A 25,114-nucleotide genomic window follows, 5' to 3' on the forward strand; every position below is an offset into this window, starting at 1 on the left:
CTGATAGGAAAAAAGTATTAAAATATATGATTCCTTCAAGGAACAAGTAATCAAATGAATGAAAGACAAGCCTTATTTAGCATCTTAGAACTGAAGTAGTCCTAGACAGCATTCATCCAAAAGACACTTACTGAGCAAATACTAGCAAAGAGAGAGACATTCAGTTTTCCAAGAGGAACCATCTAGAGCTTTTTTCAATAAATCTCTTTAGGAAGATGATTTTGCTGCTGTGAGTTTGTCCCTGGTATTATTTTTGGCCTGGGACTGTTATTTCCATGTTTACCAAGTTGTTTTCAGTAAGTGGAAGGGGAAGTCTCCCCTGTAATAGTGAGATCAACACTTCCATCCTAGGGCAAGTCAGGTGGCACTGTCAATATTAAAACCCCTACTCCAGATAAATTCATCTTCTTGAAATAATTAGCGCTCCAGGAATAAGATGAATTCCAAATCTACTTGCACATTCAAATCAACTGGCAGAGAGTAGGCTTAATAGTTGTCTAGATTCCTGGAAGTGGGGTGCTGCTGTAACAAACACCCAAAAAAGTAGATAATAGCTTTCTAGTTTTATTTATCCTTGTTCCATGATGCCTCTGATAATTTCTCTCCTCTTCTATTTCATTTTCAAAGGCTTTTCAAAATCTACTAAATTGATTTCATGACTCATTAACGGGGCACCTCCCATGGTTTGAAAACACTGACCTACACCAGGTGTTTTTAACAGTGTGACCCACAGACCACTTCCATCAGAACAGAACACACACACACACACACATACACACACAAACACACACACACACAGAAATTTATGGGCTCCATCCCAGACTTACTGCAACAGATTATTTGTTGTTAAAGTCCAGGAACTGTCATTTTAACAAGCTTTCTAGGTGATTCAGTCGTGCACTGAGATTTGAAAACTCATCTAGACCCCAGTCCAGTCATGAGTCATAAGTCAAATAGGTCCAAAGAGGCTTCATGATTTTTCAAAGTCACACTGTTAACTAGTAGTGAAGCCAAGTGGGGATCCTTGCCTTCTGTAGCCCTCAATAGTGTTCTTTATGTACATAAAGACCACTCGTGCCCGTCTATGATCCAATATCCCACAACTCTGCTCCATGGTCACACTCACTGCTGGATCTCCAATGCCTAGCACAGTGCTGTGTCTGGGTGAAGATAAGGAAGAACCACAGAAATGTGTCTTATCATAGTGCAAAATCACACATACGGCCAATCCAACAACCAGCACGTAGTTTAATGAGTACTGATCTTCATCAAATGCACCTCTGACTTACAAATTATCTCCAAAATTGAAAAACGAAATAATGGAGGCAAGAGTGCTATGCTTTTCCTCCACAGAGGTGAGAAGAAAGCATTACATAAATGATGCAGCAGTAGCCAAAGAAGCAATAAACTAGTAATGAGAAGCATCAGTTTTACTTCCTAAATCATAACACTTAGAAATGTTTTTCTCAGATTTTAACAAAGGAACAATATCAACAAAAAGCAAGTCAATCTAGCACACTAAATAAAGCTATATGTAAGAGAGTAAAAATAGAGCATGGAATTGGAACATTTACTACCAAATCTATGGTTTGGTTAGGCTTTCCGATTTTGCCTTTCTAAAATCAAATTGTCCATCTAAAGGGCTCATCCAGTTAGCTCAGTTTTTACATGGGTCAAGCTTTAGTCACAGCCACAGGAACACCTGTGGCATGACCAGCACTCTCTGAGGATTCCACTGGGTAACGTTTGCCCCTCTTCCAAAAATAGCCCAAGGATGGTTTTCCCAGGGTCTAAAATCAAATTAATCCAATATGCAATTATTGAGCAACTATTAACTTCTGGGTCTAGTGTTAGGCTATTGGGGACTGGGAGAGATAGAACCAGACTCTGTAGTTCTCAGATCACATATTCTATTGCAAGGATCTCCCAGTGTCTGCACAAGTGTAAAGTTATTATTAATAATCACACACGCAGGTACGCAATGGCCAACGGATTTACCTGGAGGAAGGAGGAAGCAGCTGTGAGGTGTATACAAGGGGACCTTTTTTTCAAGGAAATATTCAAATGTGAGGCAGAGTGACCTTCCCTTGCTCCTCCTCTCTGACTTTGAGACTCCTTTTTCCTTTCAACTTCTATGTCAAAGCATAGGTGAAAAATGAGGTTTGACGATGTCCCCACCACACATACACTCAAACACACAGGCTATATTTCAAGGGCAGAGAGAATTCTTCACGAGGCTCTAGGAGTCCAGGCAAAGCTGACACACACTCTCACTTCATTTCCTGCATCCCTCTCCAAGATTCCCTGCAGTCTTCTCTGTAAACTCGTGGTTGGTGAGACAGCCAACCCTGGCTACAGTTGCAATGCCTCTGGTTACTGAGAATTTTTCAGAAACATACACTGACCAGAGCTCCTTTAGAGATTCACTGGCATGCTCTGCAGCTGGTCAAAACCAGAAATATCTTACAGATTTCAAAGGCTTTTATGAACCTAACAAGAAAATCAACTCTGGCATCATTAAGATGTTCAGACAGGACATCTATCCTGATCCAAAACAGCGACTCACTCCCTTATTTTGGTCATCATTACTAATATGAGATTAGCTCAAATAAATTTGACAACTGACTATAAATACACTTTATAATTTTTATCAGGATGTAAGGATGAGCTTCAGCTCTGGAGTCTGATGACAAATATTAGGGTTTTAAGAATTTCTCCTACATACATTTTGTCATACATGTATCTACATGCACATCACAACATGCACAAAGCCACAATCATTCCTTCCCTTGAAGAATTTGAGAAATGATACGGGGATATGTGTATAAAAACAGATGATTGAACTTGGTGTACCCCCCAAAAAAAAAAAAAAAAAAGAATTTGATAAATGACTCATGGTAGACCCTGCAGGGTCACCCCAGTAACAGAAGCCCACCAAAGAGAGAACAGGGAAACAGCAGAGATTACACTTCTTTCATGTGCTCTCGGGGTTTTAGGATGACTGTATCCCTAGAGGAAATCCCTCTAGGTGTGTAAAACGTGATGTCTTACATTGCTCCCTGTCTCCAGTAATCAAAGAATTATTTCTAGAAAAGGCTCAGGAAGAAATCTGGATTTTCCCAAGCAGAGTTAACCTGTCATCATGCAGTTGTCCGTTCACAAGGAGGAATTTCTTCTGTATGAGTAGCAGGGACAGTTGCACTTGTGCAAAGAAATGATATATTTTTATTTTATAACTGAATCTTGTAACTGATAATGTTTCTTCCTCTCCTACAGCTACAGCAAAACCTGGAGCTAGGTTTGCAGACTACCTGTAATGTAATTAGACAGAGTCTTCCAGAATGCATTTCTGGATTTTAACTCTCTTCTGATAGCATCTGTTTGATCCCTGTGCCAGTTTTGTGCTGGTTTCTTTGTCTTTATTAATGTGCTTCTTTAAGAAACAGACAAATGAGTATCTGAGCATTATTTACCCTGTATGAGGCTTCCTCTAAGCGTTCACCACCTGTGAGGATGTTCCCAAGCATGGAGACATGTTCACATTGCTCTGAGTCTATAATTTATATTGTATCTTCAAGCACACATTTCTTACACAGGAAAACCCACTGCTGGCCTACTGACAATTCCTAGGGGTGATACTCCCATCTTAACTGTGGGTTTTGTGCTGTCTTCATTTGAGTGGTAATTAAACTTGGCTACATCGTTTCCTAAGAACATCCTTGTTTTATCTGACAGGAATTGAAAAACAGGGGTTAGGGAAGTAAAATAACTAAACTAAACTAAAAACACAAATATAAAGAGCACCATTCCACTAAAAAGTCACCTGTACTTGTGCAACGGGAACACAGAGTAAAGCCTCGACATCCCGGTTCTCTTAGAAATTTCATTCAATGATGACCAGCCATATCGAACAGTCTCTAAATAGTCAATCAACTCTGCATAACTTTAGGTGTCTCAGCTCTATGATTAGCACCAGGAGAGCATCAAATAAGTTTTGAATCCTGCATCCAGGTCTGGAACAGCGAGGCAAGCTTAGTGGATGGAAGACAAATTTTAGCTTCATGACAGAAATAACACAGACCCTAGTAATGTCTCATGATAAACTCAGGATGAGGCATTTCAAAAGAAATTCATGTAACCAATAACTTCCAGTTATGTTGGCTTTAAGAAAAAGAGAGCATTGAACTCTCCACACCCTAGTTTGGAACCTGCACAGAAAGCTGCCCAGGAGCCACACTTTATTGTATAAAAATAGATAAACATTCTTAATCATTTTGTAATCATGAACAAGGGAGTAACAGTCTCTAGTCCATTTGCCGAAGAGCTCACGGAAGACCGGACAAGCCAACAGGTTTTCTAAGTCTGTTTAACACCAAACCTGAAAACTAGATAGGACCCCACCGATTGATCATAAACTGATCATCAGCTTCCCCATCAGCCACATATATTCATGTTTAAGCCTCTATATACATTGAAATAAAAAAAATTGGAAATAAGAGGATCAGTAAGGCATTTTCTCCAACTGGAAATATTTCCTTTATATTTTTTCTGTAGGATTTTAGAATTGCCTAAGAAAAGCAAGTCTGGTTGATGCAGAGATTTAAGGGAAAAATAGTCATGGCAAATCAACCTTTCATAACCTCAGGTAAAATTAATCCAAAATGTATATTAGAAGAAAATTCAAAAACTGACCACATGTTCTCATTCAATGGACATATACCATTAGCCACCTTTATCCACCTAAAATTCACTGTAATTCATTTTAATTTACAGAAATATGTTCACTTGGAAATGGACTGGCTTTCAATGTTGTTTCAACGCCACACACCAAACCACAGGTTGAATCTAAGACATTTCTTGTGCTATTACAAATTTGGTCAAAAATCACTCAACGTGTTCTCAAGTTATGAATAAAGTATGAAACCCAAGATATCCACCTGAAAAACTCCTTAATCTCAGTATAACCCTTGCTCCCAAGACAAATTTGAGTGTCCTGAAACATCTTTACCTATCCAGACACAGGCATAATTATCAGGACACTGCTTCCAAAGCCATATTTCCTAGATAAACAAACAATTCACAGACCCTTTTTTATTACAGTTCTTTTTTTTTCTTTTGCTGCCCAGAATAATAAATTCTTTAAAAAGAAGAATCTTGCAGCATATTTATTAGATATCATTTTAAAATTAAAAACAGATGCTTCACTTCTATTATATTAAAAAAAATAAGTTTTCTACTGTCCCTACACTTTCTTCCCCATAGTCTACCATTTTTATTTCTCATCAGTTTGCCAATTTTTTATACTTTATCCTTATTCTGCTATATGTCTTTCCCTGCCATTATACAAATTTATATAAATGTTTTGATTGTCTTCTGTTGACAGCTACTCGGCAGTGCTGCTTGAGAAAGGGCATAAATAAGAATAGAGCCAACTGAGAGTACAGTTGAGAATAGTAAGGTATTACTCAGAAACCCACAGAGAAGGGAAATGAAACAATGAATAATACCCAGAGCCCCTGGAGTCACCGTAACATTTAATTCAATTCTGCACGTATTTCTCGAGGCCCGCACTGAACCAGGCAATGTGCTAGGTAGACAGCTTACCATGTTGGGGTGGGCCGGGCGGACTGAAACCCTCACTCTGCGAAGAGTTATTAACGGATCTGTAAAGAGCTGTTACTTCATGACCAAGAGGGTTATTTCACTTTGGTACAGATCACTTTCTTGCTCTTTCTGTTTTAATTCACTCTAATCCACTATTCCAATAGGAGACCTGAAAAATCCATCTGCAGGTCATTTTCTGCAGTCTCCCCATCCCCCATCTCAAGGCCACATTCCACATCCCATATACATTCCATTACTACCTCATTTCATTTACTTCTTTCCCAATACTGTGAGGTAATTTCTTTCTACAAAGGCTGAAGATCAGAATCAATTGCAACACAAGAGCCCACTCACTGAAAAGTATAAACAGAGCAGATTCCTGGCCCCTCAGCTGTAACTTACCTGGACCAAGGAGAAACTACAGCAAGTAGTTTAGCCAACTGCTGGCCTGAGGTCATCCCAGCACTACAAACACCAAAGGAAACTTTCTTTGAAAATTGAGTAAGAATGGGAAAAAAAAGTGCTGAATAGATGGAAACTACCCATATCTCACCTTCTCAGCTGAAATAACTCTTGGTAGTCTAGTACTGAAAGACCGCTGACATTCAAACCCATTAGGTCACTGTGAGAATAGCCCTATGACTAAGGAACAACTTTGTTCTAAAATTTTCTGGTGGGGCATTGTCAGAATTAAATAAAAGGACCCTAATTTGCTATTTTTTGTTATGCATGAGACTTCATCAGATTGGGATACAAGAGAAAAGGTGGTGAAATCTGACCACAACAGCTTTTTCAAAGGTCAGACTATCCCCAAAGGATGGTAAAGGCTTCAGGAGGATGTGCCTTCACATTCTATCTATTTAGCAGTTCAGTGACTGTTCCTATTTCTTAGCGCTTATCAGGAATTTCTCATTCCTCACAAATACCTAACACAGACAAAAATTCCTCTTTGTTGATAAACATTTTAACCTATAGCTCAGTGTGGCAAAGTTCCAGGCCCTAGCCAATGACCCAAATAATAACCCTTTGTTGAGCTGGATTCAATATAATGAATGATGAATTTTTAAAACTCCAGACAATAAAAAGCCCGGTAGAGCCGTGTTTTCTCACCTATACAATGGGTCCCCCTGTTGAGACACAGAAGTCTATTTGGGATCAGGGTTTGCCAACAAGCACAAACCCTCCATACCCAGGGCTTCTGCTGCCGTAGAATAAATTTACTCACCTTCTCTCTTCATTTGGCTGTCTGTCTAGTTAATGAAAAGTAACGTTTCAGTTCAGGCTTTATGTTTGATTTGCAAATAAACCACCACCAACAAAAATAAAGCATTCCAGACTGCACCGTTACAATATTAACACACATTTTCCAGTTTTAATAGCGCGATTCTCACATGTTACCAAGAGCACTGAGCCATCTACCTACCCAACAAGGAAATACTGAATGTCTACAATTTTGACTTAGGACATGTTTCTCATTCTTAGCTGCCCCATCTCAGTGTTAACAGCATTGAGTTATCAATTCTCCAGCTGCTTTTTTCTTGTGTTGACCATAGGTGAAAAAGGTAGAGCCAGTGTGGTAAACAGTGAAAACGAGAACCCTGACTCCCTTTGGCCCACTGGATGGTTTCTAAACCCTGACAGTGGAAGCTTATGGCTCCCTTCCTCACCTGATACCCCTTAGCACATCTGCTATTGTTGCTGGAAAAAAACCTGGCCTCTGTTCACGGATGCCCAATAGAAATACAGAGACAGAACTGTGGAGGAATAGAAAGGAATAGCTTTATTACTCTGCCAGGCAAAGGGGGCCACAGCAAACTAACACTGTCAACACTGTGCCCCACCCCTCCCTGGGGAATAGGGAGAGGTCTTATAGCGGTCAGGGGTATAGTGGTCAGGGCTGGTGGTCAGGGGCAGGCGATAAGGATCAAGGCAGTAAGAGTCCCGCATTCTTCTGATGGGTGGGTGGTGAGGTAAGGAGGAGTCCACATCATCACCCTTCAAGCCCAACTGATCTGGGGTCTACGTGCTTGTGGGCAGCATCCCACCATTAATCGTTAACTTCTCCTACCTGGAGGGGGTTTCAACATCTGCAAAATAGCTCAAAGATATTGCTGTGTATATTGTTGATGGGGAAACGGGACCCTGCCTCTTGCCTGTTTCTCCCAGGTCTCGTGTCCCCTCCCTTCCCTAATTAACAACTGCTTGAATCTGCCCACTGGAACTCGGGAAAGGTCATGGAGGCTGAACGAAGGCTGTTTCCTGTAATCAAAGAAATAGGGGACACAGACAGGCTTTGTGCCCAGGAGCCCCACAGGGCCCTGCGCAGTATCACTCTATCACTCTAGAATCCCTGTGCCCACGTAGTACAAAAACCAGACCCTGAGTCTTCTTCTTCATGACTTCATCACGGCCTTATCATGACTTATCAGTGCAAGGAAGAAACATAACTTTTTATTTTAGACATCTTTACACTTCATAAAAAAGATAAATGGCCATGTCAAATACAATGTTCATTTGCCATCATGAATGATTTGCTACAGATCTGGTATATTTCCTTAAATGCCCCAGCCCCACCTCCCACCCTAAAAAAATGGCAATATACTTCAAAGGTAAGCAGGCCAGAGATTTATTAGAGCCATCAAAATAACCCCAAACGATGTATTTTATTTACTTCAGGGAGAAAACGGTGTTTGTGGATTTCTGAACTACCGTGCGTGCACTGGTTTAACAGATGCATTCATGGCACTAAGTGGAGGTGGCAGAACACTGGATGTGACCCGTGGGGAAAGTTCTGTGCAGCTTAGAAAGAAAATCTCACCTGAGAGATTTTCTGAGTTTTTCATATTAAATGTTACCAAATGTAGGTAGAGTCATTCAATTATGGGAAATACCACTTAGGTACCTATTTAATTTTTTCCCACTCATTTTAGACATGTAAACTTACTGCCACAGTTAGTTCCACAGTGAAAACTCAGTTCCACAGAGAAACTGGGTGGGGCGGGGGGCAGTGTAGAAAGGAGGAAAAAACCCACTTCACCTCACGAATGCATCCAAATTTAGAACACAGCCTCTCCAAGTTTCCCGTACTCTTTCATATGCACACAGCTGGCCCATTAAAGCACAATGTAACAGAGTGAGAAGCTCAAGTCCTTCCGGAATAGTCCTTTAAAGGAGCAATCAGAAAAATACAGTCTGAATGTGTTTCTGTAAATTACAAGGTTATCTTCAGGCTGTGTGGAGAGGACAAGCAGTGCGATCTGAACTGAATTTCCCTCATAATTCTGATCCTCTGCCACTTAACAAGTAACCTGCTACAAGTTCTAATATAAATGTTATTTTCCAAAGAACAACACTTGATCATAAATACCACTGCTTCTTTTTATTCTCTCCCAAGGCCATTACTCCCTTACCCTCACTCTAATCCCACCTTTGTGACTGACAACATCTAAGAGTCAAAGAAGAGCCCTCAAAAATCATTATTATAGGATCTAACCAAATAGCAAAAAACCAGTATAAATCTCACAAGCATTTCATTTTCTGGACATACCCATTTTACTTCCTTGCTAATCATAGGAGTTTAATTCTATTTGGCTCCTTTTTAACTTTGTTAATCTTAGAGATTATGCTTTTTAAAAAGTGAAATATCAAAACACATACAAGGGATTTTATCTTCACACAGAATACCATATAACTCTTGTTTGAGATTATACAAAGGGCAAGTATATTTCTTGACATTAAAACCTAAAGCAAACTTGATGGAAGCTCAAGTATAATGAGAATAGAAGGAAGATACAAGGATGGCTTCAGTATCACTATAAAAACTATCCTCCCATGGCTCAGAAAAGCATGCACACATCCACAGATTACAAGATGTGATGGGGATTCATCACCTTTCCTTGTACACTGACCTTCTCATTTGTATTAAAAAAAAAATGTTTTTTGCCACACACATTCCATTGAAACTGCAAGTCTAATAGCCCCCAGAGAAAGAGGCTGTGTAGATTTAGAAGCCACAGTCAGCTCCAAACTGAACGCACACGAATCTAAAGAGGAATGTGCCTTTGGACAGAGATTCCAAATAGCTCTGCATCTAATTTCTACATAACTTTAGGAAGTCACAAATCCTGAGTAAGCCAGGTTACCTAGCAACCAAATGCTCATTTGAATGCTCCTTCCCACCCTATCCCCTTCATCAGCTGTGTTCTCTCCTGAAAATACCAGTGGAAAGAAGGGGTAGGAAAGAGGGAACTTTGACGCTAAACATGATGTAACTTCAAAGCATAATAACAATGATTAGTGCTGGGTCTGATAATAATATGCCAAATAACAACTCAGATAAAAGACCAGGAATAAATTTCATTTGCTGATATCACAATTTGGGATACACAAGGTAATTCTTGGAGAACCAAGGGGGGAAAAAAGATTTTAAAATTTTGACAAGTTTGAGAAATACATATAATCTTTTTTTTTTTTATTCTCCCCCAACACTCCCTGCTTTCCCCACTTGATGTCCATATGTTTGTTCTCTACCTCTGTGTCTCTAGAGAAATAGATACATATAATCTTAAAGCCAGAAGGGGAAACAGGCAGGAAAGGTTCTGCACAGGCATGGTCAAGAGAGGTTTTGGGGTTCAGGCTCATCATGAAAAATTAGGAAAGCCTTCAAATCAGAAAACCAACAGAAACCCTGGCAGGTCTCCCACTGCCCAGTCAATCAAATTCTTTAAGGCCATCAAGTCTATGAGAGGACCTATCACACAGAGGGGTTGAGATCAGCAGCTTAATGCTATTGAAGACAAGCAAACTTAAAACTGATGTTAAAAATTCACAGACATTGTGAAGGACTGCCACACTAGATTCAAGGATTTCCTACTCTAGAAATACTAGCTTTCTGGCATGGGCCTCCACTGAGCAAAGGACAGATTAGTTCCTGAAGTTCTTAAAAACATATTCTGGAATAGAAGTTGGGAACATGGGATTTGGGGCCAGACAAGCTTTCATGATAATCCCACCATGTATTTCCTGTGTTGACTTTCTGACAACATGTGTTCCCCGTGTGGCTTACTATGGGACTATTATCTAGATTAAATGAGTTAATATACATGTTGCAGCTGGTATATAGCATATGTTGGTAAATGTACGCTATTCATGATGTCTTTTCTAAAATCTTCTCTCCTTGAGTGAAGTTTAAAACTGGCTATAGGACTTCCCTGGTGGCGCAGTGGTTAAGGACCCACCTGCCAATGCAGGGGACACGGGTTCGAGCCCTGGTCCGGGAAGACCCCACATGCCACGGAGCAACTAAGCCTGTGCTAAGCCTTCACAACTACTGAGCCTGTGCTCTAGAGCCCGCGAGCCACAACTATTGAGCCCATGTGCCGCAGCTACTGAAGCTCGTGCGCCTAGAGCCCATGCTCCACAACAAGAGAAGCCACTGCAATGAGAAGCCCACGCACCACAACAAAGAGTAGCCCCTAGAGAAAGCCCACGCAGCAACAAAGACCCAACTCAGTCAATAAAAATTAATAAAAATAAAATAAAACTGGCTAATGATATTTTGCAAAAAAGGTACCCAAAATAATTGCTTGGTACCAAAAAATTGCTTGTGTCAAAACACTCATGCCTCTGCCTATAGTTGTACCTGATAATGTGACAGTCACTCATGAGTGTACAACACACAAGAACAGATTTCTTGCTCCCTGACCCGGACGCTGAAAAAAGCAAACGTCAACTGTTCTGCCAGCCAATTAAAAAAACCAATGTCACTAATTAAGAGGTGGAAAGAGCCAAGTGTTTCTCATCTAACAGAAGTTTTTCTTGAGCATAAATTTAATTATTTGAGTCTTGGTTAGCCTATTCCTGAGTCTGGAGTTTTGTTGTTGTTTTGCTCCTGTTCTGCTATGAAAGAATCACATAACACAAGTACAATTTAATGAATAAAAACAAAATGGATGTCTGTGTACCTAGCTACAGACCTTGGAAGTTTTGTGCATAGCCCTTCCTAATCACATCCTCCCCTTTGACTCCAGAAGTAACCACTGTCTTCCTGCATTTTATGTTACTAGTTCCCTAGCTTGTCTTTAGTCAATCCTTAAACAATATATTGCTTTGGGTTAGCATTTCCTGAATTTTACATAAACGGAATCACACCGTATTATTCTTCTACCTTGCTTTTCCACTCAATGCTATGCTTGTGAGATTCATCCTTGTCCACACACACAGCTGTAGGTTACTTTCACGACTGTTTATCATACATGTACCACAATTTCTTTTTTCAGTATCCTGTTGATTGACATAAAGGTTGTTTCCAGTGTTTTGCTGTTATGAATAGGGTTGCTACGAGCATTCCTGCACGTGTGTAAGTTTCTCTAAGGCAATGCTTCCCCACCTTTTTCACAGCCCGACTTACATAGAAAATGATGACCTCAGAATGGCAGACTGAAGTTATTAGACAAAACTGTCCCCACTCCAGGCTTGGATCTGCTCTGCTACCTTGCAGGCTAAGGGGGTCAGGGGACCATTTCACAAGGCATTCCAAACTTCTTTAAAAAATCTTATACCAATTTATTCTGTCACCACCATTGTATGTGTATCCCCTCTGCTCCGCATTCTTGCCCAATGCTTGATGTCACCAATCTGCTAGGTGTGAAATGTTATCTCAACATAGTTTTAATGTTAAAACATATTTATACTGCCTCTACGATGAAAACAGTAGAGTACTGGAACATGAAGGGACAAACCAATGGAAGAGAAAAGAAAATGTAGAAATATAGCTAATTAATTACTTATAGCACTTAAGTATAGGATAGGGGCACATCCCAAATCAGTGGGGAAAAGATGAACTTTTTAATAAGTAAGTGGTTTGTGATTTCCAAATAGCCAAGTTAAAAAAAAAGAGAGAAAATTGGACCCATTCCCCATAACATACACCTAAACGAATTCCAATGGTCACAGATTTAAATGTTAAATGATAAAACCACATGGTACTAAAAGAAAATTTGGGTGACTATCCTATAACTGTGCTGTCCAAAATGGTAGTCACTGTCCACACGTGACTACCAAGCACCTGAAATGTGGCTTGGAGCTGAATTTGCAGTTTTCATTTATTTTATTTTTTTTTTCATTTATTTTAAATAATTTAAGTTGAAATTTAAAAACTGACAGCTCAGTTACTAGAAAACTTTTATGTATACTTGGAACAACTTGGTTACGTGAGTTTACTTTTTCAACTGTAAATTTTACGAAGTCTAAATAAAGATTTAAGTATTTACAATGAAAATTTAGTGACCATATTGAGATGTGCTACAGTATAAAACACACATCAGTCCTCAAAAATTTAGCATGAAAAAAATGTAAATATCTCATTAGTAATTAAAAATGCTGATTACTTGTTGAAATAATATTTTTGATATACGGGATTAAATAAAATATATTATTACATTAATTTCACGTCTTTCTTTTTACTTTTTTTTATTGTGGCTCCTAAAAATTTACATATGTGGTTCCTATTATGTTTTCACTGGTTAGTGCTGCTCTACAATCTAGAAGAAAAGTTTTTCCACATCATGATTCAAATCCAAGCAGCAATAAAGAGACTGATATAACTGACTAAATCAAGAGGAAAAATGTACATTTAAAAAACTATAGTCAGAGGAAAAAGGCAAATGATAAACTGGGGGAAAATTGTCAAATATTGGGGATAATATCCCTAGTATATAATATCCATGGGATATAAAAAGTTGCATAAATAAAGGGGAAAAAAGACCTAAAATCCTACAACAATGGGCAAAAAATATGAAGAGACAGTTCACAGAAAAATAAATGCAAATGACCCCAAAGCACATGAAAAGGAACTCAAGCTAGCTCATAATAAAAGAGATGCAAATTAAAATTACACTAGAGTATCATTTCTCACCATTTAAATGGCAAAGACCCAAAGGTTTTTTACAACATGTCTACTGGTAAGACTGTGGGGTAAGAAGGCACTCGTAGTACCTGCTGGTGGGAATGCAAAATTGTATAGTACCCACAGAAAGGACTTTGGCAGTATCTAACAAAACTGCAAATCTATTTATCCTTTGACTCAGCAATCCCACTTCTAGGAACCTATCTTAACTGGCAAGAATAGGTATATAAATATTCACAAGGCTATTCACTGCAACACTGTTCATTCAGCTGTCCATTTAGTTAAGGAAAAACAATGTTTCTGTTCCAGCTTTATGTTAGATTTGCAAATAAACCCCCACCACCAAAAACATTCCCACTACCATGTTAAGAGAAAAAGACTGAAAATAACTATATATCCAAACGAATAAAGTTTGATATAGTTACACAATGGAGTCTCTGCAGTTTTAAAAGGCACTGAGAAATGTTTATACACAGCTCCAGAGTGATCTCTGAAAAATACCACTAAGTGCAAAAAGCAAGGTGCATAGCTGTAGTATGCTACCTTTTTTCTAAAAGGGAAAAAATAGAGATATGTTTGCTTACATTAAATAGAAACAATATGCATATATGTATATATATGTCATACATACACCATGTATATACAAAAACATATCCATACACAAGTGCATATATATATATATCCATAATCTCAGTAGCTAGATATATATACATATTTCTTTCTTTGTTCATTTGAACAGACCTAGGAACAATGACCAGCCCAGAGACAATGATAACTCCTAACACCCATATTGTGGTATCTAAATACCATTTATCAACAAAAAGATCTGGGACAGGAAAAGTACTAGATAAATCTGAAATATCTTGTTATACCACAAAGTAAGGATGTTCTCACAGATCAATATAGTCATGTTAAAAGGATTCAGGTGTCAATTTAAAGAGTCTCAAATGGGCCAAAGATAATTTGAACTTCAAAAGAAAAAATTGCAAACGACTTACAAACACATGAATTGTGTTAAAATCTATGAGTTCATAACCATAGTTTAAAAAGAAAAAAACCTCAATGGTCTAGAAAATCAACTCATAATTCTGAACATTATTTAAAATAGAGGACATAAAACTGAGCACTAATTTTCCTATATAAACTATACCTTGAGGCAACGAAATAATTGATGTGGTTAAATTCCTTCTTGATAGAAAAACTCCAGCTAACAAAGCAGAAGGGATGACAGAGTATCATCATTTTTCAACTGCTTTAAAATAATATATTTAAGCAATGACCAAAGTGATTTTTGAAGGGCCTGAGGAAGCTTTATAATGGAAAGATCAGGCTGACAACACCGAAATCTACCAATTAGTCTTAACTTCACAGATAAAGAAACAAGAAGGCATGCATGCCTCCTGATGTGATGTAAGAGGAAGTACCGAACAACGCTCTATGAGGTACTCTGGTCAAGCTACCTGATCAAGCTTCCAGTCTAGATCAAACTACAGGAAATATAAGAAACCAGAGAATATAGTAAAGAACACTAAGAAAGAAGATGCAATCAGCAAACTGCAGAATGCAGGGACTCCTATGGATAAATCACTGTTTGTTTAATAAATAAACTGGTAGGGAAGAAAAAGAAGAGGGAAAAATAGAGAAAGGAAGCCTATAAAGAAAGACAGATGCATCTCTCAAGAGGGAAAATTATTTGGATTCTGAATGAAACAAATTAATCATTAAAAAAATGTATGCCCTGGTGGTGCAGTGGTTGGGAGTCCGCCTGTCAATGCAGGGCACATGGGTTCTATCCCTGGTGCAGGAGACTCTCACATGCCGCAGAGCAACTAACCCCGTGTGCCACAACTACTGAGCCTGTACTCTAGAGCCCACAAGCCACAACTACTGAAGCCCATGCGTCTAGAGCCCATGCTCTGCCATTAGAGAAGCCACCACAATGAGAAGCCTGCTCACTGCAATGAAGAGTAGCCCCCACTCACCACAACTAGAGAAAGCCTGTGCACAGCAATGAAGACCCAATGCAGCCAAATAAATAAATAAATAAATAATTTTTTAAAAATCTACTGATAATTCTAAACTGACTTTAAAAATATATATATATATAAAAATAAAACACTAAAAAAAATGTATAGCCCCACCAGGAAAATTTGATTACTAATTGGATATTTGATATTAAGAAATTATTATTAAAAAATTTCTAGGAATAATAATGATATTGTGGTTATATTAAAAGAAAAAAGCTTCTATTATTTAGAAATATAATCTAGTATGTACAGATAAGATGACAAAATGTCTGTGATTTGCTTCAAAAAGAAGTGGTAGGTGAGAGGAAGGTAATGTGTATGTGTGGTGGGAAGGGCAGAAAATAGAAATGCCCAGGAGTTGAGAATTAAAAGCCTGACTTTAGAGTCAGAGAGCCTGGATTCCAGTCTCAGCACCACCACTTTTTAGCTACAAAGACCTTAGTCAAGGTCCTAGAGACCCTAACCCTCAGTTCTTCCTCACCTATAGAGGTAATAGTCATAGGTTCTTCATAAGGTTGTTGCAAACATTAAAGACAATGCAGAATAAGCACTCAACACATGTTAGCTTTTATTATCACTATCATCGACTCTTACCACTGATATTCAAGATCGCAAAGCTAGAGTTAGGAGGTGGTGGAAATGGGATAAAATGTGCTGAATCCAAAGCCCCTGCTCTTTGCCATGCATTATGATGTTGCACCCACCTCCACCCTGGTCTGTCAGTGGAGGCTGAGGACAAGTAACAATCCACTCTGCAACAAGAGATTCTATTGCTACCACAAACCTTTTGATGACGTTGCTACTCAGCTTGTCTTCTGCAACTAGCCACCCTTTGCAACAATGTTGTTACCTAAGGTGTCCTTACTATAGATGGCTCCTCATCTGGTAGAATGTAAACACTCAAGTATTTTAACCCCTCTATAAATCACTACGCACACTCAGAAATTCACAATGACTAAATATCATCTTATTTCATCATCCTCCCAAAATGTGGCCTCAAATTTTTACTACACCAGGTACTGGCATAAATTATATAAGGCAAACCTCAGAATCCCAACATATAAAACTAACGAGGTGATAAAACTTCAAGCTTTGCATGCAGCATGAATATAATAATACTATAGCATTAAGTACCTATATCTGGATATCTCCCATAAGGTAAATATTTCCACTTCTTTTTAATAACAGAATTACAAATTCTGAGAAAAACTCTTCAACGCTATTTTACTTCTTCGTGTGACACCAATTCTTGATCCATCCTCTCTTCCTGATACCATCTGCCTGGTTCTCTTGCCTTGATGAGGAGTCTGCACTTTTCAGTCTCTTTCACTATCCTTTCCATCCACAGCCCATAAAAGTTGGTGTTCCCTGGAACTCACGGTTCAATGTTTTTCTCCTATGTCCTTTCCCTCGGCAATCTCATGCAAAACCATGTAGCTTCAACTACCACATATTCAAAAACTCCTTCATTCATTCATTCATTCATTCAGCAAATATGTGCTGAGCCCCAGTTGTGCGGTAGGTGTCTGGGGACACTCTCTGTTCCCCTCCAGTCTTTTACCCACACTCACAAAGGAACCATCTATCATGCAAATTATGTCTCTCCTCTATTGGTAAATGTCTCAATGCATCTTATTTTGGGCAATGAGTCCTAACTCTGCACTCTGAAGCCTTGCATAGTCCATCAGTCTCACCTTCCATCATGCTGCAAGAGATGCAGAAACTCCAGCCACAACAACCCACATCCACGTTTCTCCACATCACGGTGTCCTCTGCCTGGAATGTTCTACGTATCTGTCCCCAAATCCCTTTATCCCCAGGTGCCGGTCTGTGAACTAGTCTATAAATCCATAGCAAAATGAGAAAAAAATGGTTAGCAAACCAATGTTGGTCCCCCAATACTTCTAGAAATGAAAACAATACCCTAGGGGACCCTTGTGTAGCTTTCGAGTGTCATCCCAAATAGCTCCTTCTCTGTGAAGCCTTCCATGACTTCTCTGTGTTGGGGAATCTTACAATTTATTGTCCAAACTGGGACACTTCTGAGGGCACAGGAAGTGCATTTATAACTATGTTGAACAATGGGCACAGACCAGGACTGTCCCATGGAGACAGGGTGCCCGGTCAGCCTACCTCTGGACAGAGTTGGCTGCTTTCTCCTCTCAACTTCCAAAGCACCTTGACTCTTCTCCATGTACCATGTGCTTGCATGTCAATTCTCATGCTTGTCTTGAGAAGTCCACAAAGTCAGGGCCAGGCCTTCTTATCTGTACCTCCAGCATCTCTCCAGTGCCAGGCACAGAGATGACACAAAGTATCATCAACAAAAGTAAATGTTTGTTTAACATATTATCTAAGTGAGTAAGAGAGATTAGATGCTTTAACCTTGGCCAGCAAAGGAATTAAAAAATTCCCATTATCTTTTCTCATCCCTGAGTAACTTCACTTCCTCATTTGGTTAAAGAGTTTTAAATGAGAGCAAGGTCTTCACAGAGAACAATTCTCAGCTTCAGACCAATGACCAGCTGTCAGTCAATCAACAGCTACTTATTCAGCATGTTATACTCTTAAGGCCCAGTGGGCATGATAGAAGAGCTGATAATTCAGTGGGGTGACAAACACACACACATGAAGATCAAAACTAATAATGAAATAAAATAAACATCAAATAAATAAGTGTTACAGGAGTTCATGGAAGCCAAGGGAGAAACCAGTCTGGTCAGAGAAGAAGCTCCCTGGAGGAGAATGGATTTGAATTGAGACTCGAGAAATGGCTTGGACCTCAAGAGAAGCAGCAGAGGGAGGAAAGCCCAAGGCTGGGGGGAGGAGGGTAGCATTGTAGTGGGCTCCAAGGGTAAGCAGAAAGTTTGTTTGGGGAGCTGTACCTAGATTGCCGTGAATTCCTGGCACAGAAACCAGAACATCTGAATTTTCAGTAAATATTAAACAACTCAAAGAGGTTCCTGGATTCTTACTTCCTTCCTCAAAATGGTAATAGTATCTGCCTGAGACACAGAATGAGATATACGTTGCTTATTCCTTTATAACCTTTTAATTGTAAGAACTGTTACAAAATTATCTTAGGAAAATTGCTTTTGGCAGAACTTTCAGATAGAACTGCTGAAGTCACCCCTTGGCATGTATTAATTATCTGTGTCTTTGAAAAGTTCTCTGCAAACCTCAGCCTGGCAGCGTGCAGCACCTCTTTCCTCTACATCTGCCCTTTCAATCCTCTCCTGAAAGAAACTGTAGTGTTAATACAGAGGTTCCCCTGCACTGTAAACAACCACGTGTAGGCCTCCTTGGCAACTTTGGGGTTCAGGGAGAAGCTTTCAGGTGTGCCTGTGATGATACGCACTACATCTCTTAGATTGTTGAGTGGGTCTCACCTGCTCTACCAGCAACTGTGATGATGGGTATGAAAAATGTTTCCCCACTCCAGCAAAGACTACCAACTTCTCATTCTCCCTCCTCACCCTGTTCAGGCAGGGAAAACCGTAAGTCACCAAGTAAGGTGGAAAATGTCCTTAATATATGGTTTAACAATGAACTGAAACTACTGCAATATCCACTGCACTCAAATAAAACAGAGATTCATTAAAGAAAGGGAATTCTTTCTTAAAAACCATTCTCCCTCTTCTGCTTTAAAGCACCTTCTTCCAAAAGCCCTGGAGCACTCAGGATATTGCATAACTAGTGCTGGATCTACTTTTGAAGTACAGTTTTATAAAAAGACCAATCCAAGTTCGTGTATGCAATGAGTCAATAGGCTGTGTTTTTCCAGTAGTAGTCCTTAGTTTAATACTTTTTCTCCCACTGACCCTACTGATAGGGCCAACATAGGTTACAAATTTATTAAGGAAGGCAACAATGTTAGGTCTTAGCTAAAGAATCCTGGCTTGGTATAAATGTATCTAATGAGCTTATAAAAGTTTCATGGAGAGCAGTAAAACCACAACAAATGAGAAAAAATTTGGTTCAAGTTACTGTAATATTTATTTAACCAACATTCATTTAACCAACATTTATTTAACCAAAGGAGGGAAAAAAATAAGGTGATGAGGATGAAATTAAACAAACCATTCTACTTCTGTGATTAGCAAGTAGATTTTGGTGTACAGAAAAGCCTTTCAATGGTGCCATTATGAACATTTCTGAAATGCTTCTCAAGATATGTTGTCCAATATTTAAAAATAACAATAAGCACCTAGATATTCCTTTATCTATTATCCAACATAGGATGTAATTGCTAAGTGAAGTGAAGAAGCAAAGTGCTTCAGCTATCATTTAAGGGCTTAAGAGCCTTTAAAAGTCAAAAATATTGTGGAATCAAAAGTGAAAACAAAGGCAGAAAGATTGGGGGTGTTCTAACTCCATTTTTTCTACAAGGTACAAAGCATGTATGTGGACTTCAACTCATGAATGCTGTAAACACATCTGCTAAGATGGCGTGAGCCTGTGAAACAGGCGGAGGCAGGCAAGTGCTGGAGGATGTGAGGGCTTGATGGAGAGAAGTGGGTGAAAGGAATAAGGGAGGTGTGTGGGGCAAAGTAGGTCAAGGTAGAGGGGCCCTGAGGGTAGAAAGGAGAAGCAGCTAGAAGTGGAAAGTCGATACTTGAGCAGAGAAGTGGGAGGAGTCAGAGGGAAAGTGGGCCTGGAGATGTGGTTTAAAGTACTGGAAAAGATCACACAGACACACACAACCCAAGTCTTGCAGGCAAAAGGAAGGTGGTGGGAGAAGAAGCAGGAGGGCCTCTGGATGAAAATCTGGGGACAGAAAAACATGGAAATGCTTCAGAAAGGATAGGTAGGTGAAACGGACATTTGGCAAAGGAGCAAGGTAAAAGGCAGCCCAAGGAAAGCGAACAGATGTAGGGGCAGAGCCAACAAAATGAATGCTGGCAGGCTGAGTATGCTTGCTGCGTGAGACAGGTCTCAACTTTGCTTAAGTTATTTTAGAGGGAGCCGCAATGGATAACAATTACTGCCTCCCTTGGGAAAATCCAGTAAACCAAGAGGTGGAGCTACCTGAGCTTCCCCAGGACTTCTCTTCCACTCCTCATGCAGGCACATTCCGGGAGAGATCCCAGCATGGAAAACCCTGAGCGCTATGGCCGCAGCACAATGTCAAGTAAGACAAGGGTATATGAAAGAACCTTGAAAACCATAAAGCACCCTACTAGCAATGAAGCACTTGTTATTCACCGAGCCCCTTGGACCAAAAAAAGATAAAGACCAGAGTCATAATCAGGAGTGAACAAATATACCTGTCAAATACAGATATTATATATATTCCAAATCAAGATGCCCCGAACTAGAAATTCCAGTAATTGGAGAAGACATTACGCTTGATATGTTTACTTTCCTATCCAATACTTTTCAACATTTAAAAACCCTACCTGAGGCATAATATGGAGCTCTTGATAAATTAGCCTATTGATTTATTAAAACAGAAATCCACATCTAATGTATTTCCAAGGAGGTTTTTGACACATTACAGATCTGAACTAATTAGGTAAATTCCATTCAATTCAATCATTCATTGAGTGACTTCCAAGTGCAAGGTGGTATACCAGCCGTCAATGGGGTTGCGGAGATGAGCGAAACAGTCTGCCTCTAACTACCTGGTTCAGTCAGTTCATCTTCTCAGTTTCCACTCAGATTGGGGCAGCTGCATCTCCTCTCACAAGTACAGAGAGAAAGCAATCTTGACATCATGTGACTAGCCTACAACCTAGGAAATGCATTTTCCAGGAACACACTGAATTTAAAAAAAAAAAGGGAAAGAGACTTCTTCATACCCGGTGACTGCAGACGTTTGCTGTGTGTTCATTTCCAAGTTCATCCTAGCCCAGTTTACGTGTAACCACGCTTGTCCTGATTGCATAACCACAGCATGTCAAGTTGTTTCTTGTTGCAATTGTAACTTGTAAAATTAAACTTCAGAACTGAGGGAGTCAAGCTAAATAATTGCCTACTTTAAATATATGTATGTATATAATTTACATGTCACTTCAGATAAGCTCTTGAATTATGATCTGTTAAAGTCACAACTGTCACCAGTTTTAAAATAGTTTCAGAGTAGCAATTCTCCCTGCACCCAGGCTGTTTCCCTGTCTTCTCAGTTTTCTAAGTATTTTATTGATCTATTGCAATCTGCCTTTCATGTTTTAACGAGAGCCTAATTAATCACTTTTACTTCTCCCAAGCTCCAAGTCTTCTAAAATTTCAAAAAAGGAACATTAGATGGCCAAAAATGCACTTGCTTATGCCTCACAGGGCTCCAAATTCTATTGATGAGTTCACGTGAAAGCTGAATTTATCAGCTCAGGACCCTCTGTGAAGGGTCTCCTGCTCTCTCTTGTTCTAATGGGAGGTGCCATAACTGTCTCTCTCTATCCAACTTGGGGTTTCTCATTCCCTGACAGAAAATAGCTAGTAGAAAGGGGCCACAAGGAGCCTAGAACGAGCTGCTCGGGATATGAGAGTCAAGTCTTGCATGGTCAAAAATCCAACACAGCACTGAAGTACCACCATCCTGGATATGATACTCACAATGGGACACACCACCTTCCTCCTGGGGAGAGTTTCTGCATCAGTTACAGCAAATAGTGCCAATTAATGAACAAGCTTTTGATCTATACCCCGTGATTCTTCAAGAAGCTCAAAGCACTTCACATAGTGGCTTATTAATTTCCAGAAATCCATGCTAGACAATAAAGCGAGATCAGGGGCGAGACAGTAAAGGTAAATTACTAGCCAAGAAAACAAAATTATCAGCTGTCTCGACCACTGAAACTGAGTCAGCTGAAGAGGGATGCTAGAACCTCACGGTCCTTCTAGGATGAACTTTTAACACTGGATATAAGACCTCCCTACCAACCGAGGCCAGTTTTTCTCTGGAAGAATGCCTGAATGGAGATAAGCTCGACAACAGAAGCACCCCACTCTGCACAGGCATCTGCTCATCCAAGTGCCGAGTTCTCTTGTCTTTGTCGCTTTTCCCAGTAGCCCTCCGGAGCTGCTCCCCGAACCCAGTCTGCACAGCAGGAAACACTAGGGACGGGTACATTTCAATGCTGCATTTCTGATCCATGAACTGCTAGTCCCAGCACTGGTTTAATGCAGAAATAAATACACTCAACTGTCCTATCACCAGCACTTCCTATTTTATAAGCAGCAAAAGAAAAATACTCAAGTCTAAATTAACTTCCACATCTGATCAATTGCATTTCCAAACTGCCAACACAGAACATGTTCTATTGATTCTGCAATCCAGCTCTAGAAGTATGAAAAGGGGGAGGAAACCCCCAAATTGAGCACCTTGGACTTAAACACTCTTCAAAAACATCACCTTCTCCCCCCCAGAAAACTAGAGTAGCCCCAGCCTGCTCTACCCATAATTTTTTTCTACCCTGGTACATCCCAGTTCTACCAACTGAAAGGTTATTCTCATTAGGTAGAAGGTGAGCCCAACCCGTGAAGTAAGGAAGTGTTCATAATATCTGTCTGTGTAATGAACGTGTCACTTCCCCAAACAGCCCAAATGTTTCCTTATTTTAAAAAAAAAAAAAGGTATTACATGGAATTTATGGTGTGTCAGTCCCCCTCCCAAACTCTGAGTCAGAGCATGTGTGTCTTTACTGAAGTTCTGGGTGACCAGGGTGTATCACTTTCAGACTTGCTCCAATAGCTGAACTTAGGGCTGTCTTCCAGCCACGGCACAACTATCTATTTTAAAACAATTTTCCTACCCCACATGCGATGGGAGATACCTCATACATAGGTCGTCAACTTCCTACTGGAAAACAAGCACTTCTATCGCAAACCGCGCTTGTCATCTCCCAGAATTAATACGTGTTTATGTGCACATATTTTTATCTTTCACTGTGCAACTCGGAGCAGAGAAAGCCACCCCAATTTTCACCATCGTGCCTGAGCCAATTCAGAGGTTTAGAAGAGGGATGAATGGGAGATGAAAGGCTCCAAGCCCAGGGGCTTCTCTCACACAAACAGTAAGTGGAAAAAAAAAAATCCATCCGAGGAGGGGGTGGGGGGCAGGGTGAAAGATAGGCGAAGGACATCAAGCAGCAGAACAGAGGCAGCTGCGGCGGCCGCACTTCGCGAACTGCCTGCAGAGGGGAGTGAAACCTTTCCCCAGTACAATAACCAAGCACCCTCCGGCTGCCTCGCATGGGCACGAATAATAAATACATCGAGGTGGGCAAACCGCTGCACCGAGACAAGTCACCCCCAAGAGGTCAAAACTTCAGAAATCCCGGGGATCACAGCACCCACACAAACACATCCAGCAGTCGGGGCGGGAGAAGAGACTCGCAGATTTCGCCAAGGATTCTGAATTCTGTTTTTTCTTTCAAGCTCTAGCTTGCAAAGTGCGGCGGCTACAGGCAAAGCTCGAGAGGAGCAGGAAAGGCTGAGGGCGGCGGGGGGTGCGGGTGGGAAGGGAGGGGTGTCGAACCCCAGCCACCCAGGCCTCAATGTGACGAAAGTCGTCAGCAGCCCCAACCGCATCCCAGCCCCTCCGCCCCGGCCAGCAGACGCCCCCAGCAGCTCCCCCCACCCCAGCTTCCGTCCCCGCCAGCCCCGCAGCGACGGCGGCGGCGGCGGCGGCAGCAGCGGCAGCCCGGGGCCGGGCCGCGCGCCGGCAGCGCCGCGACCGCGGCTCCCATCCCCGCCGCGCGGCAGGCACCCCGCAGGCCTCCCTCGCAGCCCACCCGGGCGCGCCCGGGAGCCGAGCCGGGGCGGGCTGCGCCGCCAACACTCCCACCCCCGCCCCGGGCCGCGGGGGGCTCACGCTTACCTTGGGCGCTCGCGGGGGGGGCTGAAGGTGGCAAGCCTCCCGCCCCCCGCCCCAGTCCTCCCGGCTGGTTTTCTTCCTCCCTCCTCCTCCTCTTCCTCCTCCTCCCCACACCGAGTCCGGGTCTCCCCCTCCTCCCGGCCGCCGGGAGTAAGAGCCGAAGCCCCCGAGGCCCGGCCCGCGTGCGTGCGTGCGGGAGGCGGCGGCGCGCGGCCAGCTCTCCAGTAACTGAGCGCGGCGCGCGGCTCCCAACTAAACTGTGAAAGAAGCGGCGGCCGCGGCGGCCGCGGCGCGGAGCGTCCCCCCGGGAGTGGGCAGGGAGCGAGCCGGAGCTGGCGGGGAGCGGGCGAGGGAGGGGGCCGGGAAGGAGGGACGCGGAGGGAGGGAGGGGACCTCCTCGCCCAGTCGCTCACTCGAGGGGCGGGGGCAGCCAGACACGCCCCCACCGCCGGCCCCTCCCCGCGCCCGGCTCCCGCGCGCGTCCCGCTCCCCGCCTCGCCCCCGGGAGGGGCCTGCGGAGGCCGCGGGGGCTCCGCGCTCCCGGGAGAGAGGGACCAGGCGAGCGGGGCTGCCAGGGCTGCAGAGAGGGAAGGAGGGTGAGATGGGGCGTGGGTGTGTGTGGGTGTGGGTGTGTGTGCGCGCGCGCACCCCGCGCCGGCCGGCCAGCGGGAAGGGAGACGCGGCGGGAAAGCTGCGTCCTGGGCCTGACACCCGGGCGGTGGCGTGGAAGCCACGGGGCCGCTCGGAGGCCGGGACGGC

General features: G+C 41.7%; 1 protein-coding gene across 1 annotated transcript in view; it reads right to left on the bottom strand.

Annotated features, from left to right (window-relative positions):
- The window catches only part of C3H1orf21 (chromosome 3 C1orf21 homolog), a 225,589-nt gene extending 200,908 nt beyond the window's left edge, over positions 1-24,681 (bottom strand). Inside the window, exon 1 of the mRNA XM_057728999.1 lies at positions 24,359-24,681. The gene's annotated coding sequence lies outside the window, so the exon portion shown is untranslated. The remainder of the gene's footprint in view (positions 1-24,358) is intronic.
- Positions 24,682-25,114: the final 433 nt, after the last annotated feature.

This window comes from Hippopotamus amphibius, chromosome 3 (genome assembly GCF_030028045.1).
Source record: "Hippopotamus amphibius kiboko isolate mHipAmp2 chromosome 3, mHipAmp2.hap2, whole genome shotgun sequence".
Classification (NCBI taxonomy): domain Eukaryota; kingdom Metazoa; phylum Chordata; class Mammalia; order Artiodactyla; family Hippopotamidae; genus Hippopotamus; species Hippopotamus amphibius.